Raw genomic sequence first — 26,158 nt, 5'->3', positions numbered from 1 at the left:
AGATCATTAAAAGAAAATATAAGGCTATATTAGCTACAGGTATGGTGCATGGAAGCTGACACACCATATTCTGTAACCAATGTAAAAAGAAACATTCAAATCTTGTGAGTATCTGAAGTGGAACACAAACATACATAAAATTCAACAGGGGCACTGAGAAACATCCCTTCTGAACTATATAGTATCAGATTATATAGCAAAAGTTGAACAAAGTTTCTTCTATTAGAATTTTGGTGCACTTCCACTCAAACTGTCCAATGATGCCACAGCCACAGAGTTCCTCTACCCCCACCCAGCCCTAGAGAGCTCATTGGCTTCTCCCACACACAGTGCATCCCTGTCCCCTAGCCTTGCCTCCCCAGATGACATGAAACAAATGTTGAAGTACACTAATTCAAAGCAAAAAAGTAGACTATAGGAGAGAATAATTGGTGTGCTGATATCTTCCATGGGCACGTTCTGTCTAATTATCAAATGAGAACTAGAGGAGCACTCCTTTTTTCTTCAAATATATTTTATTTAGGTTTTCACAGAGAAAATCATATCACAAAGCTGAACATACAGTATGCACTGCAGAGTGCAGCAATGTCACTGCTGCAACCGTTGTGACTTTACTCCAAGCCTCACAATATTCGGTGTTTCCTTTAAGCCCTGGCTCTTGAAGTCAAGTGATCAGGTGAGAATCTCAGGTTTCATTTTTTATTTATTTATGTATTTATTTTTTAAAGAAGGCTTATAGCTCTCATGGTTGCAGGAAAAAAAACCTTGAAAATATGAACTGAGTGCATCCTAAAGAGGTAAAAAACCCACACCAACCAACACGCAGAAGACACATAAAAAGACCCCATGACTCACTGGAAGCTTTGGTGGGTTTTTTTTTTTTTTAATATCATGATTTTTAAAATAATCTCATGATTTCTGGAGCCTGATGCATGATTTCTGAATGTTTGGGATTGACAGGAATGGATATTTTAAAGCCAATGTACGCCCCAAACAGTCATAATAAAAGATCATAATGGTGATAGCTCACTCTGTTGACTGGGCTGGATAAGTCTGATACTGAGATACTCCGCACCCCTAACACTCACTAAAACCAACGGAAGGCATTGGTGCTGTGCGCTCGTCAGTATCATATCAGGAAACACATGTACAAAAATAGAATTTCGGATATCATGGTGGCCCAACAAAGATCTGCAGATATGTGGATCAATAAAGTTTTTGAACAAAATATCCATATATTCAGCTCCATGATGAAAGTTATGCAAGGGAGTTTAGAGAGGGGATGTGAGAGCCTGATACAACTGATTAACATTCTTTAAACTTAGGCCAATAAACACTCCCTTCCCCAAACAAAACAAAACACAAGAGGCTGCAGAAGTAGAAAGAGAATGCAGGCAGAGGTCCAGCAGCAGAGTGGGAACTATCCAGTTTATTGCACTGAATGCAGCATGTGTAATTACCTCCCTTGTGGGCAGGTGGCATATGTGTGGATTCAGTGCAAGCAGCTCATGGCTCTCAGAAACTGAGTACAGGCTCTTGAGACCAGAGGAGCTAAAGGCAACAGAGAGGTACTTACATGAGACTTTCCAGGACACAGTAGAGTGGTCCCACCCCAAGTCTGACTGCCTCTGTGCTGTTGAGGAGAATGAAAGTGTCAGGGAAGGAGTACATCAAAGTGGAGTGGTGGGAAACAATCCTATAGTTGTCCAGATGATGTCATGGTATCCTCTCCGGGGAAAGTAATCCTAGTTATTAGGAAGATACAGGTAATAGTAATGGGGGATCTGATCATTAGAAATATAGATAGCTGGGTTTGTGATGACCGGGAGAATTGGTGAATTGCCTGCTGGGTGCAAAGGTTGCATAGCTTGAGACATCTTGATAGGCTTTTGTGCAGTCCTAGGGAGGAGCTAGTGGTTGTAGTACTTGTAAGTCCCAATGACAGGGAAATATAAGAGATCCTGGAGGTCAAATTTAGGCTGTCAGGTAAGAGATTGAAGTTAAGCACCTCCATGGTAGCAGTTCCTGAAATGCTTCAAGTTCCACGCACAGGCCCAGTTAGACAGGCAAAACTGCAGGGTCTCAATGCGTGGATGAGACGATGGTGTAGGGTGGCAGAGTACAGGGTTAGTAGGAACTGGGGACCTTTTGAAAAGGAGGAGCCTATACAGGAAGGATGGGCTCCACCTAAACCAAAATGGAGCCAGATTGCTAGCATGTAAAATTTTAAACGTTGTAGAGGAGTTTTTAAACTAAGGGAGAAAGCTGACAGGTGCAGAGGAACACATGGTTCAAGCAGAGACATCCCATAGGGAACGATCTATTAATGGGGACTCTCTATATCAGGAATAGGCAACCTTTGTCATGCATGCCGAAGGCGGCATGCGAGCTGATTTTCAGTGGCACTCACACTGCCCAGGTCCTGGCCACCGGTCCGGGGGCTCTGCATTTTAATTTAATTTAATTTTAAATTAAGCTTCTTAAACATTTTAAAAACCTTATTTACCTTACATTCAACAATAGTTTAGTTATATATTATAGACTTATAGAAAGACGGTTTAAAAACGTTAAAATATATTACTGGCATGCGAAACCTTAAATTAGAGTGAATAAATGAAGACTCGGCACACCACTTCTGAAACGTTGCCGACCCCTGCTCTATATCTTAGTAAGGAGGAGAGAATGGAAGTTGATAAAGCACATGAAGGAACTGAAGAGAAACAGTCAAATGAAAAAGAGTTCCATTCAATTACATAACATAGTGGCAGAGAGCTAAAAACTGACAAATTTGCTTGTATACAAATGTTAGATATCTAAATACTAAGATGGGTGAACTTGAGTGCCTGGTATTAAATGAGGATATTAATATAATAGGCAACACAGCAACTTGGTGGAATGATGAGAATAAATGGGAAATGGTAATACCAGGGTACAACATATATAGGAATGACAGAGTAGGTAGCATTGGTGGGAAAGTGGCACTATATATGAAAGAAAGCAGAGTTAAATATAATAAAAATCTTAAACTAATCAAAATATATCATAGAAACTTGATGGATAGAAATTCCATACTTCAATAAGAAGAATATAGCGGCAGGAATATACTACCGACCACCTCACCGTGATGGTGATTGTGAAATGCTCTGGGAGATTAGAGAAATTATAAAAATAGAAAACTCAGTAATAATGGGAGATTTCAACTATCCCTATATTGACTGGTACAGGTCACCTCTAGACTGGATTCACAGATATATTTTCTAGACACCATAAATGACTGCTTCTTGGAACAGCTAGTCCTGGAACCCACAAGAAGAGAGGCAATTCTTGATTTAGTCCCAAGTGGAGAACCGACTCTGGTCCAAGAGGTGAATATAGATGAACCACTCAGTAATATAATTAAATTTAACATCCTTGTGGGTGAGAAAATACCGTAGAAGCCCATCACAATAATACTTAATTTCAGAAAGGGGGATCTACACAAAAATGAGGATGCTAGTTAAACGGAAATTAAAAGGTAGTCACAAAAGTGAAATGCCTGCAAGCTGCACGGATTTTTTTTTTTTATAAATACTATAGGACAACAAATTAAAAAGTGGTGAGAGGCAAAAAAGCATCCTTTTAAAAATTGGAAATTAAACCTTACTGATGAAAATAGAGAGGGGCATAAACTCTGATAAGTCAAGTGTAAAAGTATAATTAGGCATGCTGAAAAAGAATTTGAAAAGTAATTAGCAAAAGACTTGAAAACTAACAGCATTTTTTAAAGTATATCAGAAGATGTGAGGGAGATTCCCATACCTGAGCCATTGTTTTTAGGTGAAAAATCTGAGGAATTGTCCCAGATTAAAGGGTCAGTAGAGGAGGTTTTGGAACAAATTGATAAATTAAACAGTAAGAAGTCACCCGGACCACATGGTATTCACTAAAGAGTTCTGAAGGAACTCAAATATGAAATTGCAGAAATACTAACTGTGGTATGCAACTTATCACTAAAATCAGCTTCTGGACCATGAGAGTCAGTTGGACAGCTAATGTCACACCAATTTTTTAAAAAGGCTCCAGAGGCAAGCCTGGCAATTACAGGCCAGTAAGCCTAACTGCAGTACGAGGCAAATTGGTTGAAACTATAGTAAAGAACAGAATTATCAGAGACATAGATGAACATAGAATCATAGGACTGGAAGGGACCTGGAGAGGTCATCTAGTCCAGTCCCCTGCTCTCATGGCAGGACTATTATCTAGACCATTCCTGACAGGTGTTTGTCTAACCTGCTCTTAAAAATCTCCAATAATGGAGATTCCACAACCTCCGTAGACAATATCCAACCTAAATATCCCTTGCTGCAATTTAAGACCATTGCTTTTTGTCCTATCCTCAAAGGTTAAGAAGAACAATTCTTCTCCCTCTTCCTTGTAACAACCTTTTATGTACTTGAAAACTATTTTCATGTCCCCTCTCGGTCTTCTCCTTTCAAGACTGAATAAACCCTTTTTTTTTTTAAATTTTCCCTCATAGGTTATTTTCTTTAATAATTTTTGTGGCTCTTCTCTGGATTTCTCCAATTTGTCCATATCTTTCCTGAAATGTGGCACCCAGAACTGGACACAATACGCCAGTTTTGGGGTACCAAAGAGGATGGATCTAGACTGTTCTCAGTGGTACCTGATGACAGAACAAGGAGTAATGGTCTCAAGTTGCAGTTGGGGAGGTTTAGGTTGGATATTAGGAAAAACTTTTTCATTAGGAGGGTGGTGAAGCACTGGAATGGGTTACCTAGGGAGGTGGTGGAATCTCCTTCCTTAGAGGTTTTTAAGGTCAGGCTTGACAAAGCCCTGGCTGGGATGATTTAGTTGGGAATTGGTCCTGCTTTGAGCAGGGGGTTGGACTAGATGACCTCCTGAGGTCCTTTCCAACCCTGATATTCTATGATTCTATGAGTTGAGGCCTATTCAGTGCGGAGTAGAGCGGAAGAAATACTTCTCGTGTCTTGCTCACAACACTCCTGCTAATACATCCCATAATTATGTTAACTTTTTTTTTTTGCAACAGTGTTACTCTGTTGACTCATATTTAGCTTGTGGCCCACTATGACTCACAGATCCCTTTCTGTATTACTACTTCCTAGGCAATCATTTCCCAATTTGTATGTGTGCAACTAATTGTTCCTTCCTAAATGGAGTACTTTGCATTTGTCCTTATTGAATTTCATCCTATTTACTTCAGACCATTTCTCCAGTTTGTCCAGATCATTTTGAATTTTAAACCTATCCTTCAAAGCACTTGCAACTCCTCCTAGCTTGGTATCGCCCGCAAACTTTATAAGTGTACTCTGTATGCCATTATCTAAATCAGGGGTCGGCAACGTTGGCACGCGGCTCGCCAGGGTAAGCACCCTGGCGGGCCGAGCCAGTTTTATTTACCTGCTGACGCTGCAGGTTCGGCCGATCACGGCCCCCACTGGCTGCAGTTCGCCGTCCCGGGCCAATGGGGGCATTGAGAAGCCGCGGCCAGCACATCGCTCACCCGCGCCGCTTCTCGCCGCCCCCATTGGCCCGGGGCGGCGAACCGCGGCCAGTGAGGGCCGCGATTGGCCAAACCTGCAGCGTCAGCAGGTAAATAAAACTGGCCCAGCCCGCCAGGGTGCTTACCCAGGCGAGCCGCGGGCCAACCTTGCCGACCCCTGATCTAAATCATGGATATCCAGAAGGCTCGTTACTCTGTCAAAGAAAGCTATCAGGTTGGTTTGACATGATTTGTTCTTGACAAATCCATGCTGACTGTTACTTATCCCCTTATTATCTTCTAGATGTTTGCAAACTGATTGTGTAATTATCTGCTCCATTATCTTTCCAGGTACAGAAGTTAAGCCGACTGGTCTGTAATTCCTCGGGTTGTTCTTATTTCCCTTTTTATAGATGGCACTATATTTGCCCTTTTCCAGTCTTCTGAAATCTCTCCCGGATTCCAAGACTTTTCAAAGCTAATCGCTAATGGCTCAGATATCTCCTCAGTCAGCTCCTTGAGTATTCTAGGATGCATTTCATCAGGCCCTGGTGACTTGAAGACATCTAATTTGTCCAAGTAATTTTTAACCATTTTTTTCCCTATTTTAGCCTCTGATCTCATTTTCACTGGCATTCACTATGTTAAACATCCAATCATCACCAACCTTCTTGGTGAAAAGTGAAGCAAAGAAGTCATTAAGCACCTCTGCCATTTCTAAGTTTGTCTCTACATACTTGTGTTATTTGTTTCTATTCATTCTTTTTAATTTGACCTTGTTTCCACTTTTTGTAGGACTCTTTTTTTTATTTTTAGATCATTGAAGATCTCCTGGTTAAGCCAGGTGGTCTCTTGCCATACTTCCTATCTTTTCTACGCAGTGGGATAGTTTGTTCTTGTGCTCTTAATAATGTCTCTTTGAAAAACTGAGATTTGCTTCCCATAAAAATCTTACCTACCAAATCCCTGAGTTTGCTAAAGTCTACTTTCTTGAAATCCATCGTCTTTATTTTGCTGTTCTCCCTCCTACCATTCCTTAGAATCATCCAACATTTCATGATCACTTTCACTGAAGCTGCCTTCCACTTTCAAAAATTCTCAATCAGTTCCATTCTCAACATGATCTGCTGGGGAAGAGTCATCATGTTTTTTGCAAAGGGAAATCATGCCTCACCAATCTATTAAAATTCTTTGCGGGGATCAACAAACATGGACAAGGGTGATCCAATAGCGTACTTGGAATTTCAGAAAGTTCTAGACAAAGTCCCTCACCAACGTCTCTTAAGCAAAAAAAAATAAAAAACAAAAGAAAAAAACAGTCATAGCATAAGAGGGACGGTTCTTTCATGGATCAGTAACTGGGTTAAAAGACAGGAAACACAGGGTTGGAATAAACAGTCAGATTTCAGAAAGGAGAAAGGTAAATAGTGGTATCATCCCCCAGGGATCTGTACTGGGACCCAGTGCTGTTCAATACATTCATAAACACTCTGCAGGGCTGTCCCTAGCTATTTTGGTGCCCTATGCAGCCCACCCCCCCTGTGGGGTGGGCATGTGGGGCCCCGCCCCAGGCCTCTGCGGGGGGGGGGAGGAGGCGGGTGTCCACTTCCTGTGGGAAGTGGAGTGACCCGGCCCCAGCATGCTCTGCTCCCCTGGTTCCCAGGCTTGGGGGGCAGAGGGGAACTGCCCCCCAGCACTTGCCAGCGGTGCGGCTGGGAGCCAGAGGAGCAGAGCAGGCTGGGGCCGGGTCACTCTACTTACCAGTGAGGGCAGGCCCAACCGCTTCTGGAGTCCTCAGAGGAAGGGCTGGAGTGGGGGCGGAGCTGGTGCAGAGCAGGGGCGGAAAGAGGCGAGGCGGGGGCGGAGGAGGGGCGGAGGTCATGGGGAAGAGGCAGGGCAGGGGCTGGAGCAGCACACAGCTGCGTAGGGCACCAGGAAATTTCCTAGTGCCCTACGCAGCTGCGTACTTTGTGTATGGGTAAGGACGGCCCTGATGATCTGGAAAAAAAAGAGGTAAACAGTGAAGTAGCAAAATTTGCAGATGATACAAAATTACTTAAAATAGTTAATTCCAAAGCTGTGAAGAGTTACAAAGGGATCTCACAAAACTGGGTAAGTGAGCAACCAAATGGCAAAAAGAAATTCAATGTTGAAAAATGCAAAGTAATGTACATTGGAAAAGATAATCCCAAATATACATACAAAATGATGGGATCTAACTTAGCTGTTTTACTCAAGAGAGAGATCTTGGTGTCATTGTGGATAGTTCTCTGAAAACAGCCACTCAATGTGCAGCAGCAGTCAAAAAAGCAAACAGAATGTTGGGAATCATTAAGAAAGGGATAGAAAATATCATAATAAATCCATGGTAAACACACATCTTGAATCCTTTTTGCAGTTCTGGTTGCCCAATCTCAAAATAGATATATTAGAATTGGAAAAGGTACAGAGAATGGCAACAAAAATGATTAGGGGGATGGAACATTTTCCATATGAGGAGAGATTAAAAAGACTGGGACTTTTCAGCCTGGAAAAGAGATGACTATGGGGAGATGTGATAGAGCTCTATAAACTCATGAATGGTGTAGAGCAGTGGTTTTCAAACTGGAGTATGCAAGCTCTTATCCGGGGATATGCAAGAAAAACCCTGTAATGGTGGACAAAACATTTTATTTAGTACAGAGGTTTTCAAACTGTGGGGTGCTCTCTGTAGAGAGGGCATGGAGGAACATTGGTGGGGGGCAAGCAGCGACACCTGACAGCTTTGGCAAATGCCGTATGGCGGGGCTTGGTGAGGGAGAGCCACCTCCACCCCTTGACTCACCTGAGCAGGCCACCCAGCCTGCCCAGGTTGGGGGGCACAACCAAAAATTCTAACTCAAGGGGGGTCCTGAGGTAATTTTGAGTTCAGGTGAGTCAAAGGTAGAGGTGACACTCCCTTCCCGAGCTGCCTGGCATTGCCACTCGCCATCCCCCATGAACATTCCTTCACAAATAATGAGGGGTTCGCCATCACCAGTAACATCTGTTCTTTTCCTTGTTGGGTAGTCTTATCAGATATACCCTTAGAATATTTTTAAGTGTTCAAGTAGACTGAATTTTTTCTGCTTTTATTTATTTACTTTGGATATAATCATATTGAACTATTACTTTATGACCAATAATGTGTTTGCTAATATCATGCTACAAGATAAGAAGTAATCACGAGCCTGGAGTGAAATCCACACTCCACTGAAGTCAATTGTAAAACTCTAATTGATTTCAGTGGGGTCAGGATTTCATCCCCTCTGCTTCAAGGGTGTAAAGAGATTGCCACAACGGTCTACAGCTATTAGTCCATCAATACATGTACACTGTTATGAAAACTAGCTTGGTGACTTATTGCATAGTTTTAGCTTCCTCTGAAGCATTATTGGAAGCAGGAAAGCAGACAGGATGGGCTAAAGCTATGACCTAGGCTTGCAAGCCATATAATCTGTTCTGGACTTTGAGACTCCCACAATTTCTTCTTCTCTCTTCTTGTGCCTTTGTCCAACTGCAGGGCCCACTGCAATCTGAATTTTCAGATACTATGTCTGCTACACTGTAAAACTTTTCACATATGATAATATAGAAAGAAAAAACAGATTAACCCTGGGTTTGAGACTTTGAGGCATTTCAAATTAACAAGTTAACTGTCCTGTCCTACAGCTTTTTTCATTCCCAAGGAACATACTTCCCTAACATGTTATGTTGAACTGCAGGATGGTGGTGAAGTTTCGTAAATGTATAGCAAGATACATTACACTTTGTAAAGATATTGAGTGTGGAAAGGGCTAAAGGGCTTCATGGGATATCAGTGTTCATGTTTCAGGATGGAACACAACTACTAATTGCCTGGAGTTAGGAAGAAACTTGCCTCAGATACAGTAATGCTTAAATGTCCTTTATGGTGGACTTACGTGCTCCCATGAAGCATCTGGTACCCTCTACTATGTGAAACAGTGTGTCTGACTTTACCATTCCACTGATTCAACATGGGAAATCTGGACCAGGACCCCATTGTGCTAGGTACTCTACAAAGTCAGAACCCAAATGATGGCTTTTTGCCCCAAAGAGTTTATTTTACCTCTTCTTGTCTATCATCTGCAGTCATGGTGTTTTGACCATTTTCTTGAGTTCATATATAAATAATTGGGCCATCCTATAATATTCATTTTTGTAATGATCACTATGAAGGAGGTTTGGCATATTGCACTGAAGTGTCTCTCTCTGCTTTTATTTCGAACTATTTTTTAAACAAGTAGGATGAAGATTGAAATAAAATTCAATATTACGCCAAACAAAAAAGCAGTCTTTAAACAAACATTAAAACCTGTAAAAAAGTATCACTACACAGAAAAATCTTATTCCTTCATTTGAAGCAGATGTGAAATTTTTAATACACCAGCTGACATCTCAGAAGTACAATACAAAGTAAGTATGAATGTTGTCTAGTGGCTTGGGCTGACTAGAAATCAGGATTCTTGGTCTCCATTTCAGATTCTGCCTGTAGCTCATTCAGTGACATTGGATATGTTATTTAAACTCTCTGGGCCAGATTCTCTGCTGGTGTAAATTCGCATTCCTCCACGAAAGTAAAAAGATTTCCCTACTGAGGATCTGACACTCTGAGTCTCAGATTCTCCATCCATAAAATGGGGTAACAATACTTCCCTACCAATTTCAAAATGTGTTGAGTGCTCTGAGATACTCAGATGAAAGGTGGTGTAGCAGTGTTTTTATTATATAGTGGTCACCATTCAAGGGTAAGCATTTTACAGCCGTGACCACACAACGATAGCTAAGATATCAAACTATTTCCTTGTACTGACCATAAAACATAACTGTGCCACTTTGTGGCAAGTGTTGGTTGATGATGAGTGACTTCTGTATATTAAGGATAACTATGCAATTTAGACAACAGTGGGCCAAATTCTCTTCCATTTCTCCAGATGTCCACTTTGTACAGGAATGGAGCGAGGGGGAGTAAAGATGTCTTTAAGACACCTTTGGTCTTTGCTATATTTTTGGCACACCTTCTGGCACAAGTTAGAGCAGCCTCAGGAATGCTGTAACCTATTTCAACTCCAATGGCCCGCCTTAATTTTGGCTGTTGAGGACAGCTGGAGCATGTATGCTCTGATCATCTATCCTCCCTCCCCAAACAGCCCATTGTACTACATCTACACCAGGGGATTTAAAGGAAGGGTTGACATGTAGCTGTTTTGACTGCTCTATGCCATCAAGAGTATTCTCTAAGGGCTATTTCTGCCAGTTATGTGTCCCCTTTACACCACTAGCATGACATAAAGGGCAAGAGAAAAATGCAGAATCTGGTCCACAGTCTATAGTCTTAGAGAGGCTCTAAGGTACTCACTCTCCTTCACCAAATACACATAATTTTATTTTAATTTTCTTTTTTTTGTTGGTGTTGTCACACACAATATTCATCAGCCATTATTTTAAAGGAAGATTTAATGAATCCACAAGACAGGAATAAAACTTGTAGAAAATGCAAGTGATATGTACATTCTTCAGAAAGATTAGATTAGGGCATCAAGTCAAGTTCTTCAATGTATGCTTCACAATGATTTGAAGCATTATGTCTAGAGTTCAAAACTACCTGTCCAACTGCAAAGCTTAAGTAACCAATCAGTCTGCCATCGTATATGCCTTTAAGTTAGCACTATTTGACTCTTAAAATATTTTCACTCTTTAATGTAAACTTTTCAGACAAAAGACTCTTAGAGAACTGGGACACTACACAATCAAAATGGAAAGAGGTTACCTCTTTGTTTTTTCAGTCTCACCTGTTTAAGTACAGCTGATGCTGCACAGATGCTAGCATCACTTTCGCCTGAGCAGTAGCCTGCTTACTAAACTTTTAGCAACTTGTAGTTCAAAACAGACTGTGATATCATTTACCTAATGTGAGGTAGTGGTGCAAGGTTGCATTCCGAGCTCTGCTATTGATGCGCTTGTGAGTTTGAGCAGCCACTAAGGGTCAGCTGGGAGTTAAGAGCATATGCACTTTTGAAAATCCTGCTAGACACCTATCTGCACCTTTAGGAGCCCAAATAAAATCAGGCCCTAAGGCCAAAGTTTCATACAGGAGGCCCAGATCCTGGATCAAAGAATCCTGGAGTTAGATATCCAAATACCTTTGAGGATCTAGGCCTAAATGCCTAAGATTAGGGCCCTGATTCCATAATTAGGCATTCAATCAAAAGTAGTTTGATTTTCAAACTATAGGCATCCAGGTTTGAAAATTATGTCCTTAATGTCTCTATTTCTCAATTCACTCATCCATAAAATGGATATACCTACTAATCTGTATTATTATTATTATTGTTGCATTCTACTTAGCAGTATTTCTATTAGCTCTGGGTGCTAAAGATAACAGTATCTAAGTCCTCACTATTCAACACAGCATGAAACAAAACAGATTGGTCTGTTAAGATCATATTTTCCTTTATAACTGAACCACTAGATATTTCAGATACCTAAATGAATCAGCAATAAATCAGAGATTTAAAATTAATTATTAATTATTAATTATTATTATTATTAGAAGAAGAAGAAGAAGAAGAAGAAGAAGAAGAAGAAGAAGAAGAAGAAGAAGAAGAAGAAGAAGAAGAAGAAGAAGAAGTGTTCTATGGAGATCAAAGAGACCAGTCAAAAATCCGAGTTGATATATTTAGTACACCTGAGTATGTTAGGCCAAAAACATAACATGAAATGGGTTTGTTTCTTAGTGGACAGTTAGGGCCTTGGTACTACATTGATGGGGACCTTACTACTATAATAGGTAGAGAGGTAGATTGAACAAAAATCTGATCTGATCTAAAGAAAACATCTACACTGAATCACAATTGTTACCAAGGTATTTTGATGGTCTAGGCTTTCAGAAATCCCAGTAAGATTCATGTATAGGTCCCTTTGAAATACAATATATCTGATAGATTAAATTAGGTAGATCCTATTCAATTCCTTTTCTGTAATTCACAAAGATATGAAAATCTGTCACGTTGCATACAGAGTAACTGATGCCTTTTCAACAAAATGGCTCTCATTGCAACCTTTATTCCAGCTACAGAAGCATATTATTAGTTATTTTAGACAGTATTGAAGAAGTTTCCAGTTTAATCTAATGCACCCTCTGGGTCATAGCTGAACAAGTAGCATTTATGAAAAGTAATTTTCAGTTACTGTCACATCATTACAAGCTGGTTCATATTTACAATATATATAAAATGGGATTACCATTTCAATGTGAAGTCCAGAAAAATTGAATTTGTCATTAGAAAGGGCCTTACATTTTCTAATCACACTAGCAGAATGAAAAACTTTTTTGAAGTTTTAGATGCAAACTATCATCTGGATGAGTCTGATTAAGTCCCAGTAAGATTAATAGGACTTGTGCGTATGTGCCAATGGAATATATGCACTCACTGGTACATATACTCTGACAAATAACTGTTTAAGTATCAACACAATAAGAGATACAGATTTGGTCTATTAGCTTTCTTACATTTTTAATTTGGAATCATGGAATCTAATGGGCCATGGGCCATTACAAGATTTAAAGTTAATGCAAATATGTTAAGAAACAGGTTCTGCATACTTCATTTTGTACCAAAGTCTCATTTCACATTGTGATTTTTAAAAAAGGATAGTAAGAAGGGACAACAGCTGCCATTGCTTAATTTTTTGATACATCATCATTCTACTCATCTCTGAAAGTGATGTGGTTTCTCCAGATGTACATATCTTCTGCAGCTGTAATGGGAGGTTCCTAGCAAAGCAAGTGTTTCACGTATATTTAAAAAAATATGAATACAAGATTTTCATGAGTCCACAGCCTGGAGTTTTGAGCAGCAAGCCACCTCATTTTCATCAGCTATCAGTTGTTTTCAGGTGGAAGAGGCGGTGTTCATTCCTTGCCTGACTGAGAACAGCTGAGTCAGACATAAAGGACAAGGAAATACAAGGTCAACAAAACAGCTTTGTGAGCTTCATGCAGGAAGGAAGAAAGAATCTTCAGGACTCTGTTGCCCTGTTAACAGGGTTGCAGAAAAGGCAAAGGAAGATGGACATATTTGGGTCTAATTAGTCTGAACAGGGAGGGGAAGAAAGGAAAAGGAGCAAGAATCTCTTTCTCCATCACAGCATTTGGCAGGGGAGGAGCAGCTCTCTGGCCAACAATCACCCTGGAAGTTCTAAACAGATATGGGGAAGATGAGAGAAAAGTAGGGAAATGAGGGAGTAAAAGGGTGATTAAGAAGAGAGGTTTCACAAGTCTTGATTAAAATATAATGAAATAATAAGAATCAGAATACAATAACAATTTGGAGAAAATGAAAAAAAGGAAACAATAGATGGTGGGGGGAGGAGGAATAAGAAGCTGAAGAAAAAGTGAAAGAAAAGATTAAGGAGGGTTAGTCTAATCCACTCTTTAGCTGTGTGAGGGGAAGAAGGGTCATTGAGAGTGTTTCACACTTTGCTACCCCAGTTCTCAAAACCAGCCATCTAAAAGAGACATTATTTCACATCCCATAAATTATTCAGCCCTAGAACCCGACTAAACTAGACCAATTTCTCAGAGGGTTTTGTGTTCAAAGACTGAAAAGAGTATTCCACTTCCTCCTGTCCACCAATGGCAGTTGAGTTATTGGAAATGTACAGGCTTCATAATTATAGCCCTTCCTTTCTTCTGCTGACAACTATGGGACGGTGTATGTGTGTTTACGTATGCTCATGACCCAGTGACTTCACCAGCAGCCCTAAGTGTGCCTCAGAGTGGAGAATTTATGGGACGGTGTATGTGTGTTTACGTATGCTCATGACCCAGTGACTTCACCAGCAGCCCTAAGTGTGCCTCAGAGAGGAGAATTTGGCCCTGTTTAATTTGTTGCTTATGTTGAAACATCTAACATGAATTCCATACAATCTTTCACTTACAACAAGCTCCTCTAAAGTGGCTTAGAAAAACTAAAAATACACTACTGGATGTTAAAACCCCTTTAAGAAATGGCTGGATGGACACAAAATTATAGATAGTCTAAGACTTAGCAAAGGAGGGAATTTTTTAAAAAAATGCAAAGGGGAAAAACCTTTAATCGGATCTTTATAGAGTTCGGGTATGTAATGCTGAGTTCTGCTTGTAAAGTGCTGAGCACCCATCGAGTTAATGGGGTATCAGGAAGCTAAGCAAACAGTACTCAACATCTTACAGGAATGGGCCCTAAATAGCAAGGGCCAGATCCCCAGCTGGTGTAAATTGTCATAGTTCCCCTGATGTCAATGGGGCTATGACAGTTTACAGGAGTTGAGGATAAATCTTTCTTAAACATGTCCAGTCCTATAAAATAATGCACTTCATTACTGTTATATTTGGAGTTCTGCCATTGTAGTTAAAGAAAAAATAATTAATATTTTTTCTTTCAAAAACAGTTCTCTTTTAATTAAGATCTGATTGTGGGGGAGGGGAAGGTGGAGAAATGTAACTTATCAAAATCATTTCCTCAAAGTAACAGAAAATATAACTACTCACTTATGGCATACATTGGTGGGGAAAATACAAAATGTTTGCTTAAATGTTAAATAGGGCTCTGTGATTCTGAACTGTATAGTGAAGGAAGAAAACAACTGAAATGATAAAATTTATTTTTACTGAAAATTTCACATTAGCGCAGAAAAAACAAAACATGGAAGGTATTTCTTAGCCATGCATCAATTAGTAATAATCATGGATTTTTTTTTAATTTAATAAGAAAATTGTTTTCAAAAGAAAGAATTAAGTGATGTGGCTATTTACTCAATTGTCTCAGTATTCAATGCAGGACTAAAGTATCTGCAATTTTCAAGGTGTTTTGAAATTTCCATTAATTTGTTGAAGGTTTTGTAGCTCAATAAAAAGACACTTTAATCAGTTATTAGTGAATCACAGCTGCATGTACCTTTAATTCAAACACAGTAGATAAATACAAATTGAAATGCACACAATTTCACTACTATCCTTTATCATTGCCAGAAGGTGGAAGGAAGCAATTGATGTTTGGGGAAATGGATGTTTATCATTACTTTCCTAAATTGGTTAACACACCTGTGATCTAGTAGGCAAATGCTGAGAACTACTGATGAGCACCAGTTTTGGGGGTGGGAGAAGGAATTGCAAACCACAATTTGACAATGGGGTGAGGGCTTTCCCTTTACCTGAAGAACATATGGTTCTCAGTAGCAGTTTTCGTAAACTTTATGAGGCCAAAAATTGTTGGGCTATTGCCAAGATGTGACTGTATTTCTTTGTTACCCACTCGATTAGGGGGACATTTTCTGTTTTGTTGAGACATAAGGCTGGTGTGCATTTCAGCCTTGCTGAAGGCACCCCTTGCTGGGCCCAAAACTTCTCCAAGACCACTGTTTTACTGGGGTGTTTGAGGCTTAGGAATTGAATCTCATTTATCCTGTGGTTTGTATTGGTGCTGGTGGAGTGGAGCTTGAATGAGACATAAAGGGGTAAATTTACAAAGGTATTTAGGTGCCTAAAGATACATAAGTGACTGGTAGGATTTACAAAAGAGTCTAGCCAAATTAGGCATCTAATTCCCATTGAAGCTAATGGCTATTAGGCACCTAATCTGCATGGACACTTAGTGAGATTTAATAAAGCACCTATCTGCATCTTTAGGTGCCTATTTACCTTTGTAAAACTGCCCAAAAGTGCAACAAACCAAACTAGTTTTCTGCCAGGTAACAGACAAAAAGTTTTCCCTCCTGAGAACTGGTTAATAAAAAGCAAGACCTATGTTTAAACCAAAACTGAACTGTCATGCAGATTTTATTCACTAGCCTCTCAATGGCAGGTTCAGTTATAAGAATATTGTAGCCTGCATTTTAAAATAAACAAACATACACAAGTAAAATGACACACTGATCACTACAATTAGTATTTTGAAAACAACCTTCTGAATAATATTTTGAATGTCAGTCTCTAAATCAGGGGTAGGCAACCTGTGGCACGCATGCCGAAGGTGGCACGCGAGCTGATTTTCAGTGGCACTCATAATGCCCGGGTCCTGGCCACTGGTCCGGGGGGGCTCAGCATTTTAAATGAAGTTTCTTAAACATTTTAAAAACCTTATTTACTTTACATATAACAATAGTTTAGTTATATATTATAGACTTATAGAAAGAGATCTTCTAAAAACGTTAAAATGTATTACCGGCACGCGAAACCTTAAATTAGAGTGAATAAATGAAGACTCGGCTCACCACTTCTGAAAGGTTGCTGACCCCTGCACTAAATCAACAGGTAACCCACACAATAATCATGCATTTCAAACTTGAAAAAATGTTGCCACAATAGTTCAAAATCAATAGATGAAACATTTTGATATCTAGTGTGAATTTGCTATTAATTAATTCATTTCACACAACTCCCTTGAGAAATTATTGTTCGTAATTTTGGGAAGTAAGAAAAGGAATAAAAAATAATTATCAGCGAGGTGCCTTAAAAAGTAGATGATGAAAACATTGATATGATAAAATATGTTGCTCTTATTTTTTGTAGTACAAAGGGTATGGACATTAGGATTCAAAACAAAGAATAATTAACACTTCCAAGTGTGTTGTAATAAAAGTCGTCTACCCAAAAACTATTTTAATGCTGTTTTAACCAACAATTCTATGAACCGAACTTCCTACAGTACAGACTGATTTTTCAACTTGATACTCACAGAGTAACTGTACACAGGAAAACCCACACACATTGAAATGAGAACATTCCCTTACAGTTTTGATACAGGTTCTATTTAAGGGGCTGATCCAAAATCTACTTAAGTGAACTGAAAGCCTGACATTGACTTCAACAGGCACTAGACAAATCCCTAAATCCTTAAAAGGATTCATACTAGATTCAGATTTGGCCAGATTGCCAAACAAGTTAGCTGTGAAACAGTATTTGCATATACACACAATTGTACAGCAGGTGGACTTAGGAAGTTCATATTCCACTTCTAGACGTATTACTGGTTCCAAAGGGAGTTTTCATTTCAAGTCCAGGGCATATTGCTGGAGTCAGCAATGTCTCTAAAACCGAAATGAACTTTTTACTTGTGTCCAGTCTATGTCTGATTTGGGTATACTATGACAGTGGCTGCATATGAAAACAACCAGGTACCTCCGCACATAAACAGCCAATTCTATCCATATATGCACTCGTTTCCCCAATTTCCACATGCAATCACTGTAAATTAGATACATATTTCATGTATTCAATTACATGCAGAAAATCTGTCCTTCTCCCAGAACGATCTTTTAAATTATCATCGTTTATGAAACGGGCCATAGTTCATGTTGGTTTCTTCTAAAGTGTTTGTGCATCTTTGGCTTTTACATTTAAATAATCTCCAAACAGACTGCAATTTTGGTGCAGAGTGCTTTTCCAAACTAGCTGATCTAATTCTGAAGATTGTCAGCAAGACTGAAATAATTTTTAATATAAAAAAGATCTGCAGAAGTTTTCTGACATGTACTGTCTGTGATAGAAACCAAATGCTTTGACTACAATGGTGGAGCTTCTGATTATGAATGAGATCCTGGCAAACAAGTAAAATTGATGTAATGTATGTCATCTCATTAGGTACGTCCTTGGTATCACCAGCTTAGGCAGTCTTGAGAGCTACCTCTTTTCAGCTGGCAGAAGAATGCCCACAAATTATTCAAATGTATCGGGATGATCTGGGAACTGGATAGCAATTCAGTGCTGCCAGGGTGCTAGAAGCTTGGAATAATAGATGCTGCAGTAGTTTCTAATCCCTTGCCAGCGATAGCAAGGAATAGCTCATTTTCTGGCCATCACACATAGTCAAATAAAGTTGGGAAAGATGCAAGAAAGCTTACAGAAGGGCACAGATATGCTGAATAGGCCTGATCTCCCATATCTTCATGCGAGAACCTGGCCTGATGGTCAGATGGACATCAGACTATCCTTTTTAGGGCTAAGGGGCACCAATGTGGGCCATAACTTGATGGCCAGTTGGGACCCCTTTGTGTCCCAAGGAGCCCCTTTTCCCCCTCACCTCCAATGGATGATCAAGAACTTTCTGGCCAGTGAGAGGGAAGGGATGATCAGAATGTTATCATCTATATGGGGATTTTCCAAGTGAGTAAGTGAGTGTCCCATATGGCCAAAATTACCTCAGGGGCACTTCTATAGTGCTGATCTGAGAAATGAAGAAAAAGATGATGAAATGAAAGATGACACAGGCTGCCCAAGGAGGACATCCCTTTTGTTCTGATCTCCACATAGATAGTTTAGTAGGCCAAAGTGGATTGTGCAAGTTCAGTGTGCCAAAAGATGTGTGTACCAGTCACAGGCCCCATTTAATGGGGGTAACACACATATACCAAAGGGAAAAGTTTGGCACAAAGTATGGGCACTTTTAAAAAAAAGAAATGTGGGTCTTATATACAATACAAAAGAGAATGCATATTTATTTCTCCTTTTAAAATCTTTTGCAAAATGGTTATTTAATCAAACATATTTACCTTGCATCCATCCTGTAATTCTTACTCAGTCAATGGCAGTTTTGAGTAAATACTATGGAATTTGACTCTTACCAAACTCAGGATGTTTATGAGACCCATAAGGCACTGAAAGAGAGTCCATGTAGAATATACAATGAGAAATGAGCTATGGCTAAGTATGAGTGTAGCGGAAAAGTAGCGGTTCCATATTACCACATATTGATAACTCTTAATAAAAAGGCTTGCATCTGTGCATTTTTTACTCACTGGTGGGGCAGCATGCTGGAGAAAACACATATGTGATGGCTGACAGAGGCATACTGTATATCTGATGGAAAACAGAGTTGAGTGAGCATATATGAGAAGATTAAATCTGGCACTTTTTACCACGTTTGCACTCTCATACCGAGTGGTGATATATTAAAAGTAATTAGGGCAGAGTATTATATTGATCTCCATCATTAGGTTTCAGAGTAGCAGCCGTGTTAGTCTGTATCCGCAAAAAGAACAGGAGTACTTGTGGCACCTTAGAGACTAACAAATTTGTTAGTCTCTAAGGTGCCACAAGTACTCCTGTTCTTTTTGCATCATTAGGATGTTAACATTGCTAGATGTATTACTCAAGAACTTACTGCAAATGGGCAGCAGCCAACAAATTGGGGGTCCAAATTATATCCTTCATTGTGCACATAATGCCCGATGTCACTAATGGAAATCAAGCGCATATATCAACTGAGAAAGATACCTCTGTTATTCTGATCATTTAATATTACCATAGCCAGGGCTCTCCTAAAGACCAAAGTCTGTTTTTCTCTTGTTCCATACATGGAACTTCCATTAATGTCAATGGGTTTTCAATATGCTGAGTAAGGAGAGAAGAAACCCTTAAAGTCTTTAAAAAATAATATTCATAAACACTTTTTTGAGCCATAGAAGCACAAAAACACTAATCAACAAGTACAGCCCATAGATTTTTTTTTTTAATTTGGAGAAAAAAATAAAGGCTAACCCATTCCAATCATGACAACTTAAAGGCTGACTTTCCACAGCAAGTTATTTACAGTCAAGTTCTTAAACTTCTACAAAGAGTGGTTTACAATGGAAACTGAGACAATCTCACCTTTAAATACAGCATTGCAAACTGAAGCACTATTATAATCATGAAACTCAGGAACAAAAAAATCACCCCAAATTTAAAATAACCAAGATTCAGATCTTCAACAGAAAATAAAAAGAGAGGCAAAAAGAAGAGACGAAAAGAAAAGCCCTAACTTACCAAGACAGTATAATTAAGGCCCTACTTGAATTGCGAAATGATTGTCAAAATTGCAGCTGTGTTGTGAACAAACCATGGAAAATTGCAGAAAAGTAATAATGGACCTTATTATTTGGTAATGTGGTAATGAAGTCCATTATTGCTTTTCCATGATTTTCCACTGTCGACCGCCCGGGGCTCCGACTGTCAGCCTTGCACATGACGGGGCTCACGCTGTCAAAATTGTGGTGAAAACCTAATATTGTGGAATATGCAATTCCGCAATATCGCAAGTTAAGCAGGGCCTTAAGTATAATGCAAATATTAGCTGAATAAAATCTAATAAATATTTATCATATTTCTATGTGAATGTTTTTGTTACAAACAAAAGTATCTGCATCGAACAAAAATAAATAAAAGCAAAGGTTCATTTTTAAAAATGTCTTCTGATCAACTCAAGTGCACTGTTTGAGCATCTAATTTAAGATTAGGTATGAACTAATTTAATTAAGTCAGAATCCAAGATACTTTCCAGAATATGTACTTGACATGGCTTTATAATGAATAACCAATTTCCAGATCTTTTAGTGTTGTATTTTTCATTATATCTGTCATTCATACAATTTACATGAAGCAGTCAGAATGGTCCAATCTCCAAAGTTTTGGGTTCAACTTCAGTTCTGAAAATGGGCAGAGGTTCTGGGAATGTCAAGGAACCACTAGAAAAATATGCAGACCCTTTCTCCTCCCATTTCCTCTCCTGAACATTTAAGATATTGAAGAAACGCTCAATAGAACTTCAGTTCTAAATGTTGAAAAAGGTCGCAATGATATTTCTCCTTGTCTTTTCCTTAGTAATCAGTCTTCTGCTAGTTTTACTCAAGTCGGATTCATTAATATAAAGATAACCACAGCAAATATTTCTATGATTATTTTTCACAAGTATTCTGAAAGTAACTTACAGTATTGTGTGAGCATATGAACTTAGGTGTGAATTCCAAAGTTTTTATTGGTGTTGAAGTTCACCCAGTGTTTATGGCTTTCATGTAAATTTAGCTATTTCATTTAATACCCAAACAATAAACAATTTACTATAACTGGCTTGGGGGAAAAACCTGGAGAAACTAACATTAATTTACTTTTCATATGCAGCATTTTTGCATACTTCCTTTGCTCATAAAGCTGCATTTTATTCAGGCTTTATTTTAATATTTTTAAAAAGCCAAGAAAAACTAACAAAAAACTCCTGCGCACTGTGCTCTGGGGGGAAAAAATAGCTCAAGCAATCCAGAACTTTAAGAATAAAATGTATTTTATACAATTGGAACACTGACAGTTGACCCAAAATTACTAAAGCTGTCGGACAGTGAAAATCTATTGTGTGTGAAAGTTCCAACCCTTTAGTGTTTTAGCCATTTTTACATAAAACATATTATTCTTATAGTGGTAGATTACTTGAATCAATTCCTCCTCAAACGTAGAATGCACTGAACAGAAGTTTTTAGGAGTTTACATTTAAGTCTGCATTTTCAAAAGGACTCATTTTTTTTATTAGCACCTAACTTGATATTGACAATTCTTCCCGAATGATTCACTCTGTGCACTAGAATTGTTTTGCTATTTTAAAGTACACTGGATTATTTACCACAAATCATGGATTTTCAACCTGGGGTTGTGAACTAGGCTTGCCAACCCTCCAGGATTGTCCTGGAGTCTCCAGGAATTAAAGTTTATATCATGTGATGAAACCTCCAGGAATACTTCCAACCAAAATTGGCAACCCTATTGTGAACAGATGTCAGGAGGTCATGACCACCCTGCCTTTTCCATATTACTAAACGTAAGATGATGTTTCAATTAGGTCCAGGCTATATGGGAGTATAGCAGGGATCTCAGCACGGAAAAGATTGAGGCCCACTGATCTAGACCAGGGGTCGGCAACGTTTGGCATGCGGCTCGCCAGGGTAAGCACCCTGGTGGGCCGGGCCAGTTTATTTACCTGCTGACACGGCAGGTCGGCCGATTGCAACCCCCACTGGCCGTGGTTTGCTGTCCTGGGCCAATGGGGGCGGCGGGAAGCTGCGGCCAGCACATCCCTCGGCCCACGCTGCTTCCCGCCGCCCCCATTGGCCCGGGACGGTGAACCGCGGCGAGTGGGGGCCGCGATCGGCTGAACCTGCCACGTCAGCAGGTAAGTAAACTGGCTCGGCACCCTGGCGAGCCGCGTGCCGAACGTTGCCGACCCCTGGTCTAGACCATACAGTCAGAAATAGAAAAATCTACCAATTTATTCAGATCACTAGGTCACAGAACAAAATCAAGATCAACAAAACGGAACACTTCCAATTTCTTAGTAACAACTGTGAAAAGTCAAATAGGACTTTTTAAGCTTCTATTTTGCCATAACATTTGATTTTGAGGTTCTTTCTTAATCAGCTCATACTGACTTGACTCCTTTGTTCCTCTCTTTGTTCCTGCACTGCCCCCAATGTTGGTAATGAAATTGTCAAACAACAGTTCAAAATGGCCAGGAATGGCATATAGAGGCAAAAATATATTTATATCTTTATATATAATATTTTTTAAAAAATAAGAACTTACTATGAAAGCCCATCAGAAAAATCCAAGTGTAGTTTAGGATTATGTTAAATTTAAATTGGAAGGTCTAATTGTAGAATTCATTTATAAACTATGTACATGTAAAATATGTAAATGAGGCAGTTTAGGAAAGGAATTCAGTTCAGAGGCCTGGGAATCAGAACATAAGGTTGAGGTATACAACCAATGGGAAGACTGAGTAGGTCCTTCAGTCCGACTGTATGGCTTTGGAATATTCAGTTAGGACCTGATTTTCAGAAGTTCTGATCACCCAAATGCTGGTCTTAGTCAGTCAGGTATAAATGCTGGGTTGCTCCCCGGACAAGGAGTTGATGGAGTCAGCCCAGATTTATCCCAGTTTAAATTAGATAAGGATAGCGTTTTCCCTTCTGCAAAATGGAGATAACAATTACCTATGACACAGGGGTGTTATAAGACTTAATTACATGCTCTGAGAGCCTTGGATGAAAGAAGAGAGGTGAGGGATATGTGCCAACTGTTTAAAAAAAAAAAATCTATACTTACTCCAGTTAAATTTTAAAAAGATAATTACAAACGACAACTGCCCTTACTTGAACAACTTAAGCCTTGTCTACAATTGGCAAATACTTTATTTTAAGAAAAGTGTCAATTAGACCTGCTCTTAGCTGTATTTGGTCATGTGGGTGCATAAAATAATGGTGGCCTATCCACACGACGACTCCCAACACTGCTAACACTGATGGAGCTGAACCACTACTAGCAACAGTAGGAAATTTTCCTCTTGTAGACAATCTTATGTTGCCTGTCCCTGTGTTGTTGCTAGTTACTGCTGCAGATAAGGAGAGCTATTAAAAATGGAGTATCTCAAATCATTCATCTCTGCTTTGTTGCCCACTAGCCCTACAGGAGTGCTGTGAACAAAATCAATGCCATTTTAACAAAGCCACTTTTTCAGAGTGTAGCCCAGTGGGCCAGCTTACCTCTATTATATTCATATTATATTCTGCTTTATTATATTCAGCAGTAATGCAAGGAACCTATAGGCTTATATCCTGTAAAACATTGGCTTCAGCAGCTCGCATGAGGCCTATGAACTTTGGCATAGATAAACTTAGGTATCTCATAAACTTTGGGGAACTGGAAGTAGAGTGTGTGTGTTGGGGGGTGGGATTTTGTCTATAATGACATCAGCCAACCACAGAACATGAACTGACCCCAGCTTCTGGAAGGTTTTGGATGGAACATCCGACTGCAAGAGTGCCATGGCAATGAATTGACATATATGATAATGGGGTGAAATCATAAATAAACTAACCTATAGAAGGAGGACACCTTAACATTGGTAAGGGGAGGAAGTACAAACAAGGGATAGGGGAGAAAACCCTATTGAATATGTATTAGACATGGTAAGGTCTGCGTAACATATTATAAAAGTGGCATCCCAGGGCAGTAGGAGGGAAAGATGTAGCCCTTGGGAGGGGTCAGAATGATGGCCACTAGGGAAGATGAGGAAGGTGATGGTGATGAGGAAGATGATGGCTAACATTTCAGGTTGTTTTGCAAGGGATGGTGTGAGTATGGATGTTCAGATGTACTTTTTGTATTATCTCTACCTTACTGAGTTACAGTGTGTGTGACTTTGCTAAATGTATTAATAAATTATTTATTTGTAAATATAGAAGAGTTCCTAAAGTGTGAGTGTTGCACATTGGGGTTCCCAACCATATAATAATTGTAATAATACTGGGTCTGATCTTGGGACAAGAATCTGTCAACCCTTAAAGTGATAACTGGGAATTTTTATTCAAAATCTATAGATCAGGCTACAAGAGAAACTATGATTCAGTAAGCAATTTTTTTCATCTTTCTAAAGCAGGGGTCAGCAACCTTCAGCACACGGCCCATCAGGGTAATATGCTGGCGGGCCGTGAGACGTTTTACGGCCCACCACTTCCCGCAGCTGCCATTGGCTGGGAACGGCGAACCACAGCCACTGGGAGCTGCGGGGGGCCATGCCTGCGGATGGTCAATGTAAACAAAATGTCTCATGGCCCGCCAGAAGATTACCCTGATAGGTGCATGCCAAAGGTTGCTGACCCCTGTTCTAAAGTATGGCTGCAAAAGCAATGGCTGTGGGAGTAAAAAGATATGAGCTAATAAGTATTTCTTGAACAATTAAACAAAATAACTATCAATGAAATTCCGTGAATTTTTCAGACACAATGCTTTGGCCACTCTAAAAAAATGGTCAGTCCTGTGCACCAAGTTTTTTTTTTCCTTTTTGTTCTTTTTTGGTGGGAGCTGATTATATCTATCTCCAAGAGCTACAGGAAAATATTCATAGATAGCTTACATTTATAAACTGTGTCTATCCCAATCTGTAGATGTGCATACAACTTCCACACTGCCATAAAGTCAGCCATAACATTAAAGAGTATCACCTAGAAAGACTGACCCCTCCTACCTTATCTCTTCAGGGGAAATCAAGTCAGGTCTTTACCTGCTTTGCTGAATCAGGACTCTAATCTATATGCTTCAATTCCCTTCTATAAAATTTCTTTTCTCCTATCCTTTGTCTGTCTTGTCTAGTTTTACTTCAAGCTATCTAGGTAGGGACTGTTTCTTACTATGCATTTTTACTGTGTCTAGCATAGGGGAGCCCAATCCTGGTTAGGGCCTCTAAGCACTACAGTAATAAGAATAATTCATAATAAGGTGAGCTATTACCAGGTCTAGTAACATTCTGCATTATACGTATAGGGAATATTTGCTCAAACCAGCAATATCTTATCTACAGGTAAGAAGTTAAAAATAAATCAAACTGCAACCACTGTCTGTAAATATAAAATAATCCATGCTGGCCATTCTCGTTCCCACCATCTTTCACGAATGGGATGTTTTCTGTATTGAATAGGGCACAATGAAGCTCGTAGGGAATCTAGCTCACTGCCCAATCATAGCCGAATTAATGGAAGCCACAAGATTGGAGGGCCCATGGTGTCCCACTGATTCCCACTGACCACAGGGCATGGGCCTTAAAAGAAGATTTCCAGAATATTAAGAGGGTCACTTGCTCTTGTACTTCTCTCACATTACCTCCAATCCACCATGCAGCTAAGAGATTTCCTGTCCTTATTTTCTCCTTTGCCTGGCTGGGAGCCAGGTGTCTCATGAGTGTGGATTAGTTTATTTTCTTTTCTGTATCCAGTAATGATTTCACTCCTAGAGGGACACAAAAAATAGTTTATCAGATACAACGGTTCACTAGA

The 26,158-nt window shown here is 39.5% G+C and overlaps 1 long non-coding RNA gene across 2 annotated transcripts in view; it reads right to left on the bottom strand.

Moving 5' to 3' along the window:
- LOC117888955 overlaps positions 1 to 26,158 on the bottom strand; it is a 329,393-nt gene that overhangs the window by 135,622 nt on the left and 167,613 nt on the right. For both annotated transcript variants that reach the window (XR_004648389.1, XR_004648388.1), the window contains exon 5: positions 25,986 to 26,111. This is a non-coding gene — a long non-coding RNA (uncharacterized LOC117888955). The remainder of the gene's footprint in view (positions 1 to 25,985; positions 26,112 to 26,158) is intronic.

Source organism: Trachemys scripta, chromosome 1 (genome assembly GCF_013100865.1).
Source record: "Trachemys scripta elegans isolate TJP31775 chromosome 1, CAS_Tse_1.0, whole genome shotgun sequence".
Taxonomy (NCBI): domain Eukaryota; kingdom Metazoa; phylum Chordata; order Testudines; family Emydidae; genus Trachemys; species Trachemys scripta.
This window is presented reverse-complemented; position numbering and strand designations above follow the sequence as displayed.